The 17,764-nt window shown below is 39.3% G+C and overlaps 1 long non-coding RNA gene across 1 annotated transcript; it reads left to right on the top strand.

Moving 5' to 3' along the window:
- The first annotated feature begins 864 nt into the window (after nt 1–864).
- Nucleotides 865–17,233, top strand: LOC142166218 (uncharacterized). Its single transcript, XR_012696412.1, has 2 exons — nt 865–9,211; nt 16,933–17,233. It is a non-coding gene; the product is annotated as an uncharacterized LOC142166218 (long non-coding RNA).
- Nucleotides 17,234–17,764: the final 531 nt, after the last annotated feature.

Raw genomic sequence — 17,764 nt, 5'->3', positions numbered from 1 at the left:
AAATCTTACATTTTTAGTCACTTTTAGCCACACGGGTTAATTTTAGAAAAATAGCCTCAATCATGTCTTGCATGTGTCCAACTGGAAGGGTTATTGTCTCACATAACATTATAGGTCTTTACTTTATTTGGTCTTAATTTTCTCATAAAGGAGTGGGTATACTTATCGGAGTTTGAGCATGACATACACCCCGAGACCATCCATTCAAGAGTTGCTTAAGGAGATTTTTCTTTTGATGTTTTGAGTCTGTTTTTCTTTTTATGTTGTCTTTTACCTTCTAGTTTTGTACGGTAATGTCGAGTCTTTGGTTATTGCATTTTCTATTTTTGTATTGAAAAAAAAAGTGTGTCATAAATCAAAAATCCAAAAAGAGATTTTGCGTTTTTATTTCCTTTGGAAGTTTTCTTTAGAATACCAATTCTAGAATTAAAAAAATAATCTTTTGAGGTGTTTCTCCTTAGGAAGTTAATATCTAGAACTCCAAATAGAAAATTTTTGCATTTATATTTCCTTTAGTATATTCTGACTAAAAACTCAAAAAAAAAAGAATTTTCTTTTCATACCTCTTTAGAAGTTTTCTTTTAAAAAATAATAAATTCACAAAATCCAAAAGATTTTCTTGTGAGGTTCTTCTTTGGGAAATATATATATAAACAACAAAATATATATTCTCTTATTTGCACTAGAATTGTAGGACATTGTATATAGAAGAAAAAAAATACATTTTATCTTTTGTTTATCTTTAGAGTTTCGTCTTTAGGTAATCAAAAATTGAAATCCAAAAATATTTTATCTTTTCCATTTCTTTTATTCGAAATCTTTTTTCAAGATATCAAATGAAAATTCAAAATATTTTTCTTTGGTCTATTCTTTAGATTTCCTTTTTTTTTTAAAAGAAAGAATCAAAAAATATTTTTCTCTTCTAGGGTTTTTTCCTTAATAATTTCCCATAGAGTATTTGTTTCAAAAAAATACATGCTCGTTAGGCTTGAGTTTAGAATAGGTTATAGAACATTCAATCTAGAAAAATCAAAAAAAAATATTTGCTTATTTTGTTTCACTTTTCTCATCAGAGTAGTCATTAAGGTAAAAAGAAAAAGAAAAAGAAAAGAAGAAAAAGAAAAGAGAACGTTAGTTTGTTTACTTTATTTTCGATCTTCCCAAACTACGCAAAGACCTGATTCATGCGACGTCATGATACGTAGGCAACCCACATAGGGTTCGATCGAATCATATTTTTTAATAGAAAAAGAAAAAGAAAAGAAAAAGAAAAAGAAAGGAAAAAGAGAAAAAACAAAAAAAGAAGAAAAAAGATGGTGAAATTATGGAATGTGAGAAATGAGAAGGAAGAAAAGAGCGATAATCAGAAAGAAAAAGGGGAAGGAAAATGAGCGAGCTAAGAAGTGCTAGAAAAACAAAGAAAAGAGAGGTTAAAATGAACAAATTGGAATGATGCCAACTAACCTTTGTACCCTCGAAATCATTTTAGGACCGATAATTGTGGCTAGGTGCATTGCACATAAAGTGAGATTATCTTATGTTAAATGCCCTGACGCTAACGTGATGGCTTCATTTTGTTATATTCATAGCAGAAGGGTGGTTGTTTTGTGGTTTTTAAAGTGGTAATTCTTCTCTACAACACAAAGTCAAAAGGCAATGGCAGACAACAACAGAACTGAGTTGGTTGATACTGGTGCCCGAAAGTAGTCGGTTGAACAGGACAATGGGTTGGTTGAAGAGGTAAAGATGTTAAGACAACACATGGCGGACATGTATCAGGCTTGGATGACTGGGAAGGCACCCCCACCACCACCTAGCTTTCTAGATGCTGCCCTTACCCAAACTCCGGACACAATGCCAGATGATCCTCCATACTCTCCAGATCCACCCGCTTATCATAGCTTTCCCAACCACCCCAGTATCTCAATCACTCTTCCTCCAATTACCTCTCCCCAAAATGGCCCTCATGTCATATCCGCTATTCCCAATAATGAATACCTACTCAAAGCTCATGGTGCCCAATATTATCCCTCAAAGGTTGCCCATAAGGTTCCTGACTCACACAAGAAGAGCCCTCGGGATAAGCTTCATGCTGGAAATGAAAAGGTTACAGGAAAAGAATGGCGAGATAAGATATCCAGGAAGCTAAAAAGCATAGAACAGTCTTTAAAGAACATACAAGGGATGGGAGACCAGGTTAGCATATCTTACAAAGAGTTATGTATGTTCCCTGACGTTCGCCTGCCCGCGGGGTTTAAAATGCCAAAGTTTAACTTGTATGATGGGAGTGGAGATCTGATAACCCATCTGAGGGATTATTGCAGTGAAATGAGAAGTGTTAGCGAGAAATATGATTTATTAATGGCGTATTTCAGTGAGAGCTTGACTGGGGCAGCTTTGGAATGGCATAATCTTCAAGATGTCGTGAAGTGGCATACATTGGGCGACATGGCTCAAGATTTTGTGTGATGCTTTCAGTACAATATAGACATTGTCCCATACCGCTCCTCCCTATATCAGATGGAAAAGAAACCCAAGGAAAGTTTTAAGGATTTTTGGCTCAGATGGAATAAACAAGTTGCTTGGGATAGTCCTCCCATTAATGGAAAAGATGTTGTTGAGCCCCACCGACGACAGGGTCCAGTGGTCGTTCTTGCTAAATGCTTTTAGTCTCAATACCGACCCCATGAACATCCCCAAACTTCGCATAATCCACCCCAGCATTATCCGTCGAACAACATCCGGTTATCCGTCTAACCACCAGGTCACTCCCTTCGCCAACGAAAGGGTCCAGTGGTCGTTCTTGCTAAACGCTTTCAACCTCAATACCGAACCCATGAACATCCCCAAACTCCACATAATCCTCCCCAGTATTATCCGCCGACAACATCCGGTCATCTGTCCAACCACTAGGTCACTCCCTAGGGCGAGCACCAGTATCCTAAAATTCTCGTGTGACTTTACAGCATTTTCAAGCATCCAACAATCCTAGAAAACTGAGGCATGGAGGGAAACAAAGGCAAAAAGATAATTTCACCCCCATCGGAGAATCCTACACAAGTTTGTTTGAAAAGTTAAAGCATTCTGTCCTGATTGAGCCGCTCCTCGGCTATACTCCAGAACCATATGCAAAAGGCTTTGATCCTGCTGTACGATGCATGTACCACTCTAATGTCCAAGGGCATAGAATTGAAGATTGTCGCTCTTTGAAAAGGGAAATATAAAGAATGATTCAACAAGGGGTAATTGTGGTCAATGACAGTGACAGGGAGCATGCGAATCCTCTTGGGAACTTGTTGACTAAAGTTGATAATGTTGAAGTTGGTAATGGTCTTGACAATATTGATGTGGAACTCAGTGGCTAAGATGCCATGCTTGGTAATTGGAAAGACGCTCCATCTCTTGGCTAGCTGGAGAGGAGTCTTGGCGGTTTATTTTGTTGTCATTTCTGGTGTCCGGGTTATTTTCAGGGTTGTAACCCGGATATTGTCTTGTGACTCAAACCCTTCTATCCTTTTATTTTGCCTAGTTTGCTTAGTCATAGTAGCTCGTTAGTGTTATCTAGGTTTGTTCCAGGTTTGTGACCCCAGTTTAGTTTGTTTGTTTTGTTGTTCAATCCCTTTCACCATTTGTCTGATGCAATTTTCTGTTTTCTGTTATTTTAGTCATTTTTGTTTTGTTCTCTTTTCTTTTTATAGTTCTTTTCCTGTTGACTCTAGTGACATGACATGCACGCGTAATTCTCAGCTTGGTCTTAAAAAGTCAGTTTAGTCATGATGCAATAAAACAATTTTGAAGATGATAGGGACATCTGAGGGAAATAAGTAAAGGCATGTTGAGATCACTTCAAGCCCAAGTTGTGTGAAACTGGGGCAGGTAGAACATAAAGAAACCCTATTGAAATGCATCATGCCACATTGGGTTGAAGCTAAAGGCAAGTTTGCCCAAATTGATAGGAGTCGTTCGTGGTAATGAGAGTGAGAGTGTTGTCCAATGGTGCTTTGTATTTGACAAATGTAGAAGGCAAATATGTAGAAATTGCTATCAATTCTGATGCGGTCAAAAGATATTATGTATGATTTCTTTGGTTAAGTTGTGTTTGTTTGTACTTGGCATGTTTTGAAGATTGGAATGACGAAGGCATTTTGTTCTGCTATCTAAACACTTTATCCTTTGTTACCCTTTTTGAGCCTTATTTATTTCTTTTTCATACCCCTCTTTTGGAATCAATAGTAAAATTCAGAAACGCAAGTGCAAAATGTAAGTAAAAGATAAAGAGAAAAAGAGAAAGAAAAGAATGAAAAGAGAAAGAAAATAATGAAGAGAGAAAGAAAATAATAAAAAGAAAAAGGAAAAAGAGAAGGAAAAAAAGGGAAAAACAACAAAAAGAAAAACAAAAAGAAGAAAAGAAGAGAAAGAAAAAGAAAAGAAAAATCACAACAAACAAAGTAATTTCTATGACATGAACTACGTTCGACCTGATTCCTTTTAAGGATACGTAGGCAGCCTCACGGTTCGGTCCCATCAAAGTAAAAATTCAAAAGTCCCCAAGCGAAGAAACTGGGGCAGAAGTTGTGATTGTTGTAGGAAATTTGATTCCGAAAGTTGTAATCTTGAACCCATTTGAATTGTTTTGAGCCTTTTGATACCCTTTCTTTCTAACCCTATCCAAAAGCCCACATTACGATCTAAATAAAGACCTTCCGATCAGTCTTCAAGAGATGCCAAGTCAAGTGAGTAAAGGTGAATCATATCAGGGGCAACACTCCGGTCCAAACAAGGAAAATAAAAAATGAGAGAGTCTTATTGGTGAAAACCTTCACGAGCATCGTAAGGCGATGAAAGCTGAGAGAAATAAAAAATGAGAGAATCTTATTGGTGAAAACCTTCACGGGCACCTTGAGGTGACGGTAAGTTGAGAAAAGGAACAAAATGAGAGAGACTTGATGGTGAAAACCCTTCGGGCACTACAAGTCGAAGAAGGATTGTGAATCAGATTGGATAATCGGAGCATTGAAGCCCAGTTTCACGGTTTAAAGGTACAACAAGAGTTGAACATCAGGCTTGTTTGACAGAATAGTCCACAAGTGCTTGCCATGGTCATTAGAGTTTGTATCCACATCTGATAGGTTTCTACTTTATAGTTTTCTTGTCAGAAATCATCTATTTCCATTGTCCTTTACTCTGTTCCTGTTGCCTTGTTTACTTCCTCATCCTGAGTCTGTTTGGTCAGAACAAGTGAGAAATGACTCCAAAATTTGCCACCAGCTTTCCAATTGCATAAAACGAGATCTGGCTAGCACATTAAAGTGGCATAAGTCAGGAAAGAATAGTAAGCGCACTGAGTTGGTAACAATCAACATGCTTTAGGATCCATATGAAATACAATGGTTTGGTATATATCAATTCATGAACAATGCAACAGATGGAGGGTGTTAGGTCAACGGATCAAAGGTATTTTTTGTGATAAGATTGACAAAGAAAGTGGTTAACCAGTAACAAGCAAGGTCTTCCGAGCAGAAATCAAAGTTATCATGGCAAGTGAGGGAGCAATCGACCTCAAGGCCAGGGCAGGGGTTTAAGTCAAGTAGGAATAGCATACACAATGAGTGGGTGACAATTGTCGTGCTTTGAGATTCATGTGAGACTCAAAGGTTTGGTAAATATCAGTTCATGAGCAATGCAACAGATGCAGGATATTGGGTCTGAATGGAAAAGAGGTATTTTTCGTGATAAGGGCGATAGAGAAAGTGGTTAGTCAATAAACAAGCAAGGTCTTCGAGTGGAAATCAAAGTTATCATGGGAAGTGAAGGATCAATCGCCCTCAAAGTCAAGGACACAAACCAACCACCATATTTTTAAACTGACAAGATTTTTCTTTGATGTGAAACAGGGACAGAAAATTTTGTTTGCTTCGGAGAAACCCTCCGTAAGGAAAAGCAAGCACCAGACAGATTTGACCATAAATTCTCAGGACCCTCCTGGAAAATGGGATCTAGTTTAAAATTCAAAATAGTCATGAATAGCAAGATCTAGCATAAGTGTGCCCCAAAAGAATATAAGTTGTCTTTAAAGTTTGCACGCTTGAGACAGGATTCAATTAGGAGTTTTCAGGACCCTCCTAGATAATGGGACCTAGGTTTAAGATTTCCATTAGATAACAAGATTTAGCATAAGATCTGTCTTAGGGAAGTATAATTCAGCCATAAGAATTCTGTCGCAGGGAAGTGTAATACAGTCGTAAAAGTTGTCACTCTTAAGATAAGACTTGAGTTTTGATTTTCAGGACCCTCATGGATAATGGGATGTAGTTGTAAGACCTTCTTAGATAACAAGATTTAGTGGAAGTCATACCTTTAGAAAACATAATTCAGCTTTTAAAACGGTCATTTAACTAGGAGTATTCAGGACCCTCCTAGATAATGGGATCTAGCTTTCAAATTCTTAGTAATATTTGGTAACATGGTTCAGTTTAATACTCACAGATGTGCCCAGCTACCAAACTGGGGCAGAAAATTTTCTTTGTTTTGTCTATTTTGTTGAAATCAGGAGCCCACCTGGAGACCACGGGAATACAATTCAAGTTCAGCAATCACGCGCCCACCTAGAGACCACGGGAATACAATTCAAGTTCAGTAATCAGGCGCCCACCTGGAGAGCATGGGAATACAATGTTCAGAAATCAGGCGCCCACCTGGAGAGCACGAGAATACAGTTCAAATTCAGCAATCAGGCACCCACTTGGAGAGCACGGGAATACAATTCAAGTTCAGCAATCAGGTGCCCACCTAGAGAGCACGGGAATACAATTCAAGTTCAGCAATTAGGCGCCCACCTGAAGAGCACGGGAATACAGTTCAAGTTCAAAAATCAGTCGCCCACCTAGAGAGCACGGGAATACAATTCAAGTTCAGCAATGAGGCGCCCACCTGGAGAGCACGGGAATACAGTTAAAGTTCAGCAATCAGGCGCCCACCTAGAGAGCACGGGAATACAGTTCAAGTTCAGCAATCAGGCGCCCACCTGGAGAGAACGGGAATACAATTCAAGTTTAGCAATCAGGCGCCCACCTAAAGAGCACGGGAATACAGTTCAAGTTCAGCAATCAGGCGCCCACCTGAAGAGCACGGGAATACAGTCAAAGTCTTGGAAATCAGGCGCCCACTTCGAAAGTAGGGGAATACAGATAGAATTTTGGCAATCAGGCGATCACCTGGAGAGCAAGGGAGAACAACACCAGTTTTAGGGAAGGGAAACAATTTAAGTGTCAGTAATCAGGCGTCCACCTGGAGAAAAGGAAAGCATCTCAGATTATAATTCAAGTTAAATAATCAGGCGTCCACCTGAAGAAAAGGGAAAGCATCTCAGATTACAATTCAAGTCAGCAACAAAAGAATCTCGCGGCAAGAATGCGAGTTAACAGTCCGAGCTGATCAATAGAAGTTAGTCACAATAAAGAAAAAAAGAGAAAGGCAAGAAGTTAATCCAAATGCAGAAGTGGATGAAAGATATGAGCTTCTCAAGACATGGTTGAGGTCACAAGCACTACATGTCCGGTCTTGATCCGAAAATCTGAAGAAGAACAAGCTAGCACCTACAACTAGCAAGTGTCAAGGTTCAAATCCAAAGTCTGCATGAAAAACCATTCAAGGCTCAAGATCAAGCTTCAGAAGACTTATAGATAGGAATCTTGTAACTCATAGTTGACAGGCTAAGCTAGTTTTTTTCATCTTTTGATTTTTGATGTAATAACAAGACCGCGGACCGGAACCTCGGCGGAACGACATCTCGACCGGCTCTCCATCTCGGCATACTCAATCATCTCACTCACCTCTGAACTACACGTGGCCTGATTTCTTTATAGCCAAGGATATGTAGGCAGCTCAGATACCAGGGCTCGGTCACATTCCCCTTTTCTCAGTTTTAGTCTCTCCCAAAAAAGGGTCGGGTCAAAAAACCTGTCTAGTCGTTCTTTGTATGAAAACTCTTCTCGTTTCAGTCAAAGAGGGGCAGCTATAGACATGTGATTTTTGACCCTCCCCAAAAATTTTATATTTTAGCATGTAAATATTTAATTTAGGCATAATATAGCTATTTCAACTAATTCTTACTATTTTACTTTATTTTATTACAAGAAAAATGAAAATTACAAAAAAATATTTTAGTTTATGTATTTTTCATAAATTAAAAAAATACAAAAATAATACCTTATTTTTATCTTTATATAATTTCGAAAACACAAAAATAGTTTCATGTTTAGTTTAATTAATTAGGATTAGCTTTGGCATTGTGTAGTATTTCTATCTTATTTTAAAAGGAGTCAATTAAGGTGTTAGACCACAATTTTAAGAGTTTTAAAGCTCAATTCTTGGCCAAATACCCAATACATATTAAGCCAACCCTAGGGACCCTTCTAGACTCTTTTTTGAAACAAAAAATAAATAAAAAGACCCTAAGGACTTAACACAAAAATACCTAGAGACTAATTGGCAAAATACACAAAATGTAAACCTAGACTCTAGACCTATAAGAGCCTAAGGAGCTGCAATACACAGGGGGATACACAAAATAGACGCCCAAAAAATCTGAAGGAGCAAAATACACTCTGAAAAAGGACTGAAAAAGTTGCGCAGCTTTTCACAAATGACCCCCCCTCGAATCGTCTCCTTCACACCACACCATCCCAAACGATCCATCTCCAATGCTAGAGAAGCAGTCATTCTTCATCAGCTGGACAAAAACCAAACCAACAACCTTTCTCCTTCTTCAACCCATTTGCACCCTCTCTATTTCAAATCTAGACCAGCCATCCACCACCCAAATAAAGCTCCTCTGTCAAGCGATTTCAGACCATTACTGCTGCGTCGGAAGGTGATGGATCCGGTGAGAAATCCGGCAAACCACCAAACAATAGCCAAAGATCGAAATCCAACATAAAACATCCCATGTGACGTCCAAAACCATCGTCCAAGCTCAGTCGAGTTGAATCTGGTGAGATCTGTTTGAAGCTTCTGATTTGAGGTCTGTTTGAGGTCGTCGTTGAGCCTCTCCGGTCTGGTCTAGGTCGAGTTGACCAGTTTTCCATTAGCAGATCCGAGGTCATCATTGAGGTTCCGGCAAGTCATTTGGTTTCCCTGTTCAAGGCTCTTGTTTACTTGATGATTTGAGAATTGTTGCGATTGTAAAAGTCGATCTTCTTTTAGATTGCATGTAAGTGTTTGAATTCTTAATTCATTATTTTGGTTGAAATCACTTCACATGTTCTAATTAGTTATTTTCTTAATACTTCTGTTGGGCCTTGTTTGACAAGTTTTGTCGTGTTTAACCTGATTCTTGTATGGCTTAAACTTTCTGTGATAATTTTCATATTTATCATAAGGTCAAATGAGTGTTAGCTTAATTCTCACAAGTTGAAGCTTCTGCTTTGAGTTTAGACTATCGTTGTGCAAAAGTATTTTAAGTGGGCCTAGGTGTATGCTTGGTTCACTTTCAAGATTCTGTTCTTTCAAGCCTATTGAGTAGATTTGGGCTTAGATAAAAGTCGATTCACTTTTAATATTAATGCTAGCCCATTCCCAATTGACGTATAGGCTAGCCATCTCTTATAATGTAGACATCAAAATAGTTATGAACATCCGTAGTTTGCTTTAGTTGAGTATAATTCTTTGAAATTAGAATCGAGGCGCGCCATTTAGTTGAATTTTCATGGCCCTCGCAAACTTGAAAGCGCGGAGTTGCTTTAGGCGCGTTATTTTAATATTTTACCTTCCTAAACTCGGGTGCGTATTTATGTGACCCAAATCCAAATTTCAACAATGTTAGATAAAATGTGTCGCGGACTGCGGGTGCATTTATGTGACGTGGTTCAAGACATATTTTAAATGATGTTGTAAATCTTTCTTTTAAAAATGTTTAAAAGCGGTTTAAAGTAAAAATGCACATAGGTTTAAAATATACTAAAATCAGATAATAGGTCATTTATAACAGTTGAGCGACCGTGCTAGAACCACGAAACTCGGGAATGCCTAACACCTTCTCCCGGGTTAACAAAGTTCCTTACCTGGATTTCTGTGTTCGCGGACTGTGAAATAGAGTCAATCTTTCCTCGATTCGGAATTTGAACCGGTGACTTGGGACACCATAAATTATTCCAAGTGGAGACTCTGAATTTTTAATAAAATAATCTCGTTTCGATTGTCATTTTAAGTTGGAAAAAACTCCCTTATATACTCTCTTATGGGGGTGTAGGTAAAAAGGAGGTGTGACACAACCCATTTTGTGCGGTCCGCAAAGATGGGGGTTTAGAGAGTTGGGAGTTTGGAGATTAAGGCCAATACGGTCCGCGGTCCTTTTTGTGCGGGCCGCATTTGAAGCCACTGCAGCCGCGGTGCATTTTATGCGGCCCGCGGTGGCCAGATTCAGAGAATGATCAATTAAACAAAGAAGCCTCATTGCGGTCCAAGGTGCATTTTATGCGAACCGCACTACCTTGTCAGGGGTATTTTTGTCCAGAAAACTCGGCCTAGTATAAATACTTTATTTTTACATTTTTAGGGTATCTTTTGTAATCTAACTTTCAGCTGAGCACGTGAACGGTGGCTATTGACTATTTTGAGTAATTTTATAGTGGGTTTATCATTGAATCTTCAATTATTAGCTTGTAATTAAATCTTATGGATTATTCTTCATCTATTTATCAGTTTTCTTTCATTATTATGAGTAGCTAGACTTATTAGATAGGGTTGTGACTCAACCCCAGTGTGGGTATTTCATGGGTCTTTTGATTTAAGGCTTAGATGTTTATGGGTAGTTGATATTTGGACTGATTTGTGTTTTCCATATTGAATTAGTGGTTGCAAACACTAATTTGTGCTTATTTGACTTGGGCTCTTCTTGAGAAAGAGAGCTTGAGTCTAGGAAAATCAGTCCAACAAGGAATTAGGGTGTAATCAAGAGATTGATAGCCCTAATTAAAGTATTAAACCTAGAGATAGTAATACCCGACTTGAGCCTATATTGCTTGCACAACTTTGACACTCAATTGGTCTTGAGAAAATCAATTAGGGCAAAGTCACTCAAGCTACCGAGAGGTATAGAGTGAGTAATTTCGTGCATTGTCTATATCACAATCCCCAACATGACGTCTTTGCCTTAGGCTTTAGATATCGTCAAGTATTCACCTAGGAGAAAGTCACTTCCCTAGTGCCTCTTTAACTAATTAGAAAACCCTACAGGCAATCATTCGTAGTTTAATTTAGTTTATCATTAGCATAAATATTAGAAGTACTATCCAACCAAAAGATGATTGGAAGAGTAATTAAGAGCACTACGCATCTCTATTTTAGACAGGAATCCAATTCCCACTTCTAGCTCCCTGTGGATTTGATCCTGACCATATCAGGTAAAAGTTGTGGCCCATAATGGCTTTTTGTTGCTCCCTTAGGATCCTGATTGTATCAACGACGTGCTCTTCTTCGGCATCATTAGGAGTTGTCTCTCGAACATGTCGTGGATATCGCCCGCCATAGATCGGTATGGCCTCGTCACCCTTGTTGTGGATATAACTGATGGATTCTTCATGCTGAGGCTGATTTCCTAGGGCCTCAACATTGTGTGCGATGTTAACATAGTTATCTGCCATTTTTATGATTTTTGCTAAGAACAGAGAATCAAACAAGTTAATAATAGATCCAAGGATCAACTCAACTACATAACTGTCTAAGCCCCTCGGTGGGCACCAAATTATTTACCCATAAAACAATATAGTTAAATCCATATATGGTTTATAGACAAGTGAATCGACTTGATCCCCAAAATGATAAATAAATTAAATAGGGATGTAAGACTTAACATTAAAATCAAGATAAGACAACAGAAATCCTAGTTTCAGGGGCAAAGCTTCCAGAGGCAGTAATCACAATATTAATAAGCAAGAAGGTATGGTATTATTGAACTTTGAACAGTATATAGTATAAGCTTCTCAGAAAATCCGTCCCCTCATAATGGTTGTTAAACTCACTATTTATAGTTATTCCTAGGGAACAAGGTCCTATGATCAAGCCCTCTTAAATATCAATTATGAGGGTCATTGAAGAAGGTGTAACAATAGGCTATGAATGTCATATTCTCTGCAATGGACTATGTATTTAATGCCATAGAATATTCTCCATTAAATGTTACCGGGCGGAAGGCATTTATTTTGTCTTTATGAGCAATATTCCCTTCGGGAACAAACGAGATTGTTGTCCTCAGACTTGACTGCTATTTGTCTCATTTTCCATCTACCTTTGGCTCCACGTGTTGCTTTATGATGGGAGTATTTAATACGAACATATTATACCCTATATATTTGGTATTTTGAGATGATTGACATTCAGATATGCTTTCTACTGTGATAACTATGTGCAAACACTAATAATATGTTGGATTTATAGTGAAGCCCAAATAAAATATTCTTTACCTTGAGTTAACAGTGTAGAGTTGGATCCGAAGAAGGTGGAAACAGTGCAGAGTTGGCTCAGACCGTCCTCAGTTATGGAGATCCGGAGTTTTCTTGGGTTGGAGGCATATTACTGTCGATTTGTAGAGGGTTTCTCATCTATTGCAGCACCTATGATCAGGCTGACCCAGAAGGGTGCTCCGTTTAGGTGGACAGAGGAGTGTGATGAGAGCTTTCAGAAGCTCAAGACAACTTTGACTATAGCCCTAGTATTGGTAGTACCTTCAGGTTTGGGTTATACTGTATATTGTGGTACGTCACGGGTTGGTCTCGGCGCAGTGTTGATGCAGGACTGTAGGGTGATTGCCTACGCATCCAGACAGTTGAAGGTGCATGAAAAGAACTATCCTATCCACAACCTTGAGTAAGCAGCTATTGTTCATGCCTTGAAGATTTGGCGGCACTATTTGTACGATATCCCTTGTGATATCTACACCGATTTTTAATTGGAGTTTACAGCATCTGTTCAATAGAAGGATCTTAACTTGCATCAGCGGAGGTAGTTGGAGCTGATTAAGGATTATGATATCACTACCCTACACCATCCCAGGTAGGCTAATATACTAGATGATGCCTTGAGTTGTTGGGTAGAGAGTTTGGGAAGCTTAGCATATTTACCTTTATCAGAGAGGCCATTGGCGTTGGATGTTCAGGCCTTGACCAACCAGTTTGTTAGATTGGATATTTCTGAGCCTAGTCGAATGTTAGCTTGTGTGGTCTCCCAATCTTCTCTTTATAATCGTATTAGGGAGCGCCAATATGATGACCCTCATTTGCTTGTCCTTAAGGACACTATTCATCATGGCCATGCTAAGGAGGTCACTATTGGAGATAATGGTGCATTGAGGATGCAGGGTAGGCTATGTGTGCCCAATGTAGATGGGTTGCATGAGTTAATTCTCCAAGAGGCTCACAATTTGACGTACTTCATTCATCCGGGTGTCGCAAAGATGTATCAGGACTTGAGGCAGCATTATTGGTGGAGGAGAATGAAGAAGGACATAGTAGAATATGTAGCTTAGTGCCTAAATTTCCAGCAGGTGAAGTATGAGCATCAAGGGCCAAGTAGGTTGCTTCAGAAGTTAGAGATTCCGGAGTGGAAATGGTAGCAGATCACTATGGATTTTGTTGTTGGGCTTCCACAGGCTTAGCGAATGTCTAATACAGTTTGAGTGATTGTGGATAAGCTGACCAAGTCAGCTCATTTCATTCTTGTAGTGTACTTATTCTTCCGAGCAGCTGGCTCGAGTTTATATCCTCGAGATTGTCAGGCTTCATGGCGTGCCAGTATACATCATCTCTGACTGGGGTACGCAGTTCACATCACGGTTTTGGAGGGCCATACAACATGAGTTGGGTACTCAAGTGGAGCTGAGCACAACATTTCATCCTCATACAGACGGACAGTCTAAGTGCACTATTTAGATACTAGAGGATATGCTCTGTGCGTGTGTGATAGATTTTGGAGGTGATTCGGATCAATTATTGCCACTTGCGGAGTTTGCCTACAACAATAGTTATCAGTCGATCATTCATATTGCACCATATAAGGCTCTGTATAGTAGGCGGTGTCGGTCTCCAGTGTGTTGGTTTGAGCCGGGCGAGGCTAGATTATTGGGTACATACTTGGTTTAGGATGACTTAGAAAAGGCTAAGGTGATTCAGGACCGACTTTACACAACCCAGTCTAGATAGAAGAATTATACAGACCGGAAGGTTCACGATGTTTCATACATGGTTGGAGAGCGGGCCTTGCTCCGGATGTCACCCATGAAGGGTGTTATGAGGTTTGGGAAGAAGGGAAAGCTGAGCCCAAGGTTTATTGGCCTGTTTGAGGTGTTGCGGCGTGTTGGGGAGGTTGCTTATGAGCTTTCCTCCCAGCCTCGCAGGAGTCCATCCGGTATTTCATGTTTTTATGCTCCGGAATAATCATGGCAATCCGTCTTATGTGTTGGATTTCAGCTCGGTCCAGTTGGACAAGGATTTATCTTATGTTGAGGAGCCGGTGGCTATTTTGGATAGGCAGGTTCGAAAGTTGAGGTCAAAAAACATTGCATCAATGAAGGTTTGGTGGAGGGGCAGCCAGTCGATGAGGCAACTTGGGAGACCGAGCATGATATGCACAACTATTATCCTCATTTTTTCACCACTTCAGCTATGCACAGAGGGGGAGAATATAACGACCCAGCTGGTCATTTTGAGAGTATTAGCCCTGATCCTATATCTACTGTTTCCCCAATATCTTTGTCTACTTATGTGACTTGCCGGGAGGTTGTTGTTGTGGTTTGTGAGTGATTTGGGACATTTAGTCCCTAAAATGGAAGCTTAAGTTTTAGGATTTTGACAATAGTTTGAACTATGTGAAGACGACTCCAAAATGGAGTTTTGTCGGTTCTGTTAGCTCCGTTGGGTGATTTTGGACTTAAAAGCGTGTCTGGATTGTGAATTTGAGGTATGTAGCTGATTTAGGCTTGAAATGGCGAAAGTCGAATTTTTGGAGATTTTGACCAGAAGTTGACTTTTTGATCGGAGTCGGATTCCAATTTTGGAAGTTGGAATAGGTCCGTAATGTTGAATATGACTTGTGTGAAATATTTAAGGTCAATCGGACGTGGTTTGATAGGCTCGGCATCAGTTGTAGAAATTTGAATTTTCAAGTTCATTAAGTTTGAATTGAAGGGTGATTTGTTTAGTGTTGTTTGATGTGATTTGAGGGTCCGGATAAGTTTATATGGTGTTTTAGGACTAGTTGGTATGTTTGGTTGAGGTCCCGGGGGACTCGGGTGAGTTTTAGATGCTTAACGGATCGAAATTTGGACTTGTGTAACTGCTAAAGTTTTTCAATTTCTGGTGTCATCGCACCTGAGATGGGGTTGGCCGCAGGTGCGGACACGCATGTGCGAATCAAGAAGCGCAGAAGTGGAGTTGGGAAGTTTGGTGAGGGGTTGCAGGTGCAAGGAGAATGCCGCATCTGCGATTCCCGCAGATGCGCTAGAGGAACCGCATGCGCGAAGGAAGACCGCAGAAGCGGACCATTGTCTGTAAGTGAGCACATGAAGGTGCGGCCACTGGATCGCAGAAGTGGTCGCAGTTACCTTAAGTCATTTCCGCACCTGCAATGGAATTTCCACAGGTGTGACTGGAGGCTCGCAGATGCGAAATCGTTGGGCAGAAAAGGGCCAAGTTCGAGGGTTTCATCCCATTTTCAATTTTGGGACTTTGTGAGCTCGGTGTGAGGCCATTTTTCGAAGGTTCTTCAAGGAAATTGTTGGGGTAAGTAAATCTAACCCAAATTGGACTATATTTCATGATTCAATTACTATTTTCATCATCTAATTAGGGATTTGAGTTGGAAATTTGGGGGAAAATGGTAAAAACTTCCTAGACTAAATTTTTGAGTTTTGAAAGGCGATTTGAGTTCGGATTCGAGTAATTCTTGTATTGTTGAACTCGTGAGTAAATGGATGTTCATATTTTGTGACTTTTACCCGATTCCGAGATGGGGGCTCGGGGAGGATTTTAGGGCGATTTTCAAATTTCTTGTTAAAATCTTGATTTCATTAGTTAGATTAGCTTATTATAGTTGTATTTATGATATGTAATTGTGTTTATCTAGATTTGGGCCATTCGGAGTTAGGTAATCGAGGAAAGGGCATTCTTACGGATTGCTTTGAGCTTGGTTCGAGGTAAGTGACTTGCCTAACCTTGAGTGGGAGAACTATTCTTAGGATTTGGTACGGTTGTGATATATGAGTGCCATGTATGCAAGGTGACGAGTGCGTACACGAGCTATTCGTTGTAAAATTCGATTTTTACTGAAAAATAACATGTTTCACCTTAATTGAGTTATACTAGCATGTGTAGTTATCCTGTTTAGCCTAGAATAGCATGTCTATATGTCTTAAATGCTTATCTGAACTCTGTGCAACATGCTTAGTGGATTCATGTTTCTTCCTTAACTTGTACTTAGTCTAAATTGTAGGATTTCTTGTTGTAACTGTTGTTTCCATTGTTTTGAGCTTCATATTTACTTTGGGACTACGGGACGGTATCTCGGGAGATCCCCTTGCATATTTACTTTGGGGATACGGGATGGTATCCCGAGAGATCCCCCTGCACATTTACTTTTTAGACTATGAGGCGGTACCTCGGGAGCTCTCCCTGTACATTTACTTTTGGGACTACGAGACGGTATCTCGGGAGATCCTCCATTTTATCCTTGTGTGTTGTACTGTTACTTATCTGTGGATTTCCTTTTTGTTAAATTTCAGTCTTTATTTCGTTATAATATTTTCTTTGCCATAATTAATTTATATATATCAGTAGGCCCTGACTTGACCTCGTCATTACTCGGTCGAGGTTAGGTTTGGCACTTACTGGGTATCATTGTGGTGTACTCATGCTACTCTTCTGTACATGTTTTCGTGTGAAGATCCAGGTACCTCTTACCATCCCCGCTATTAGTCGTGTACTTGTTGCTGCTCCGGAAACTTCAAGGTATATCTGCCCACATCCGCAGAGCTCGGAGTCCCCCTCTATCTCTTTTATGTTGTTTCTTCTTTGCTTCTTCTAGTTCTGATATATATAAACAATTAGTCAAATTCGTAGAAGCTTGTGACTTATGATGTTCCAGGTCTTGAAAAAGTTCTTTGTATATTTCGAGAGTTGGTTATTGTATATGCCGAGTGGTATTTCCATTAGTTATTTAATTACTTGTTGCTATTAGCTGTTAAGATTTATGCTTTCATTTTTATTATTTTCCGCAAATGTTAGGCTTACCAAATTGTAGAGACTAGGTGTCATCGCGACCTCTCGCAGTGGAAAGATTGGGTCGTGAATGTGTCAAATTCTGGTGCAATTTTGCATATGGTTTGACCAATGAATAGGACATAACATTGCTTTTCTTACCTTGGAATCGGAGATAATTGTTAAGCGTGACTTAAATAAACAACATGTCGTGAACATCACTGTCCCTACCAGATAATTTCATGATCAACTTCATTATCTCGTAATCTTCACAACAACAACAATAAACCCAATATAATCTACAAATGGTGTTGTGGTATTATCTCATAATCTTGAAACAATTGTATTGCATTGAAGCACATGAGCTATCAAAACAGACCTACCACATAAGGTTAATAAGTTACCTTGCCAAACTTGAATCTTGTTTTGAACCTTAACCAAAAGATTATCACAAAAGCTAATTTTCCTTCAACTATAAAAGATTGGACACCTACATAAGCAAAAAGAAAATCGTTTTA

This window comes from Nicotiana tabacum, chromosome 11, assembly GCF_000715075.1.
Source record: "Nicotiana tabacum cultivar K326 chromosome 11, ASM71507v2, whole genome shotgun sequence".
NCBI classification, from domain to species: domain Eukaryota; kingdom Viridiplantae; phylum Streptophyta; class Magnoliopsida; order Solanales; family Solanaceae; genus Nicotiana; species Nicotiana tabacum.
The sequence above is the reverse complement of the archived record's forward strand: the minus strand, read 5'-3'. Positions and strand labels throughout refer to the sequence as shown.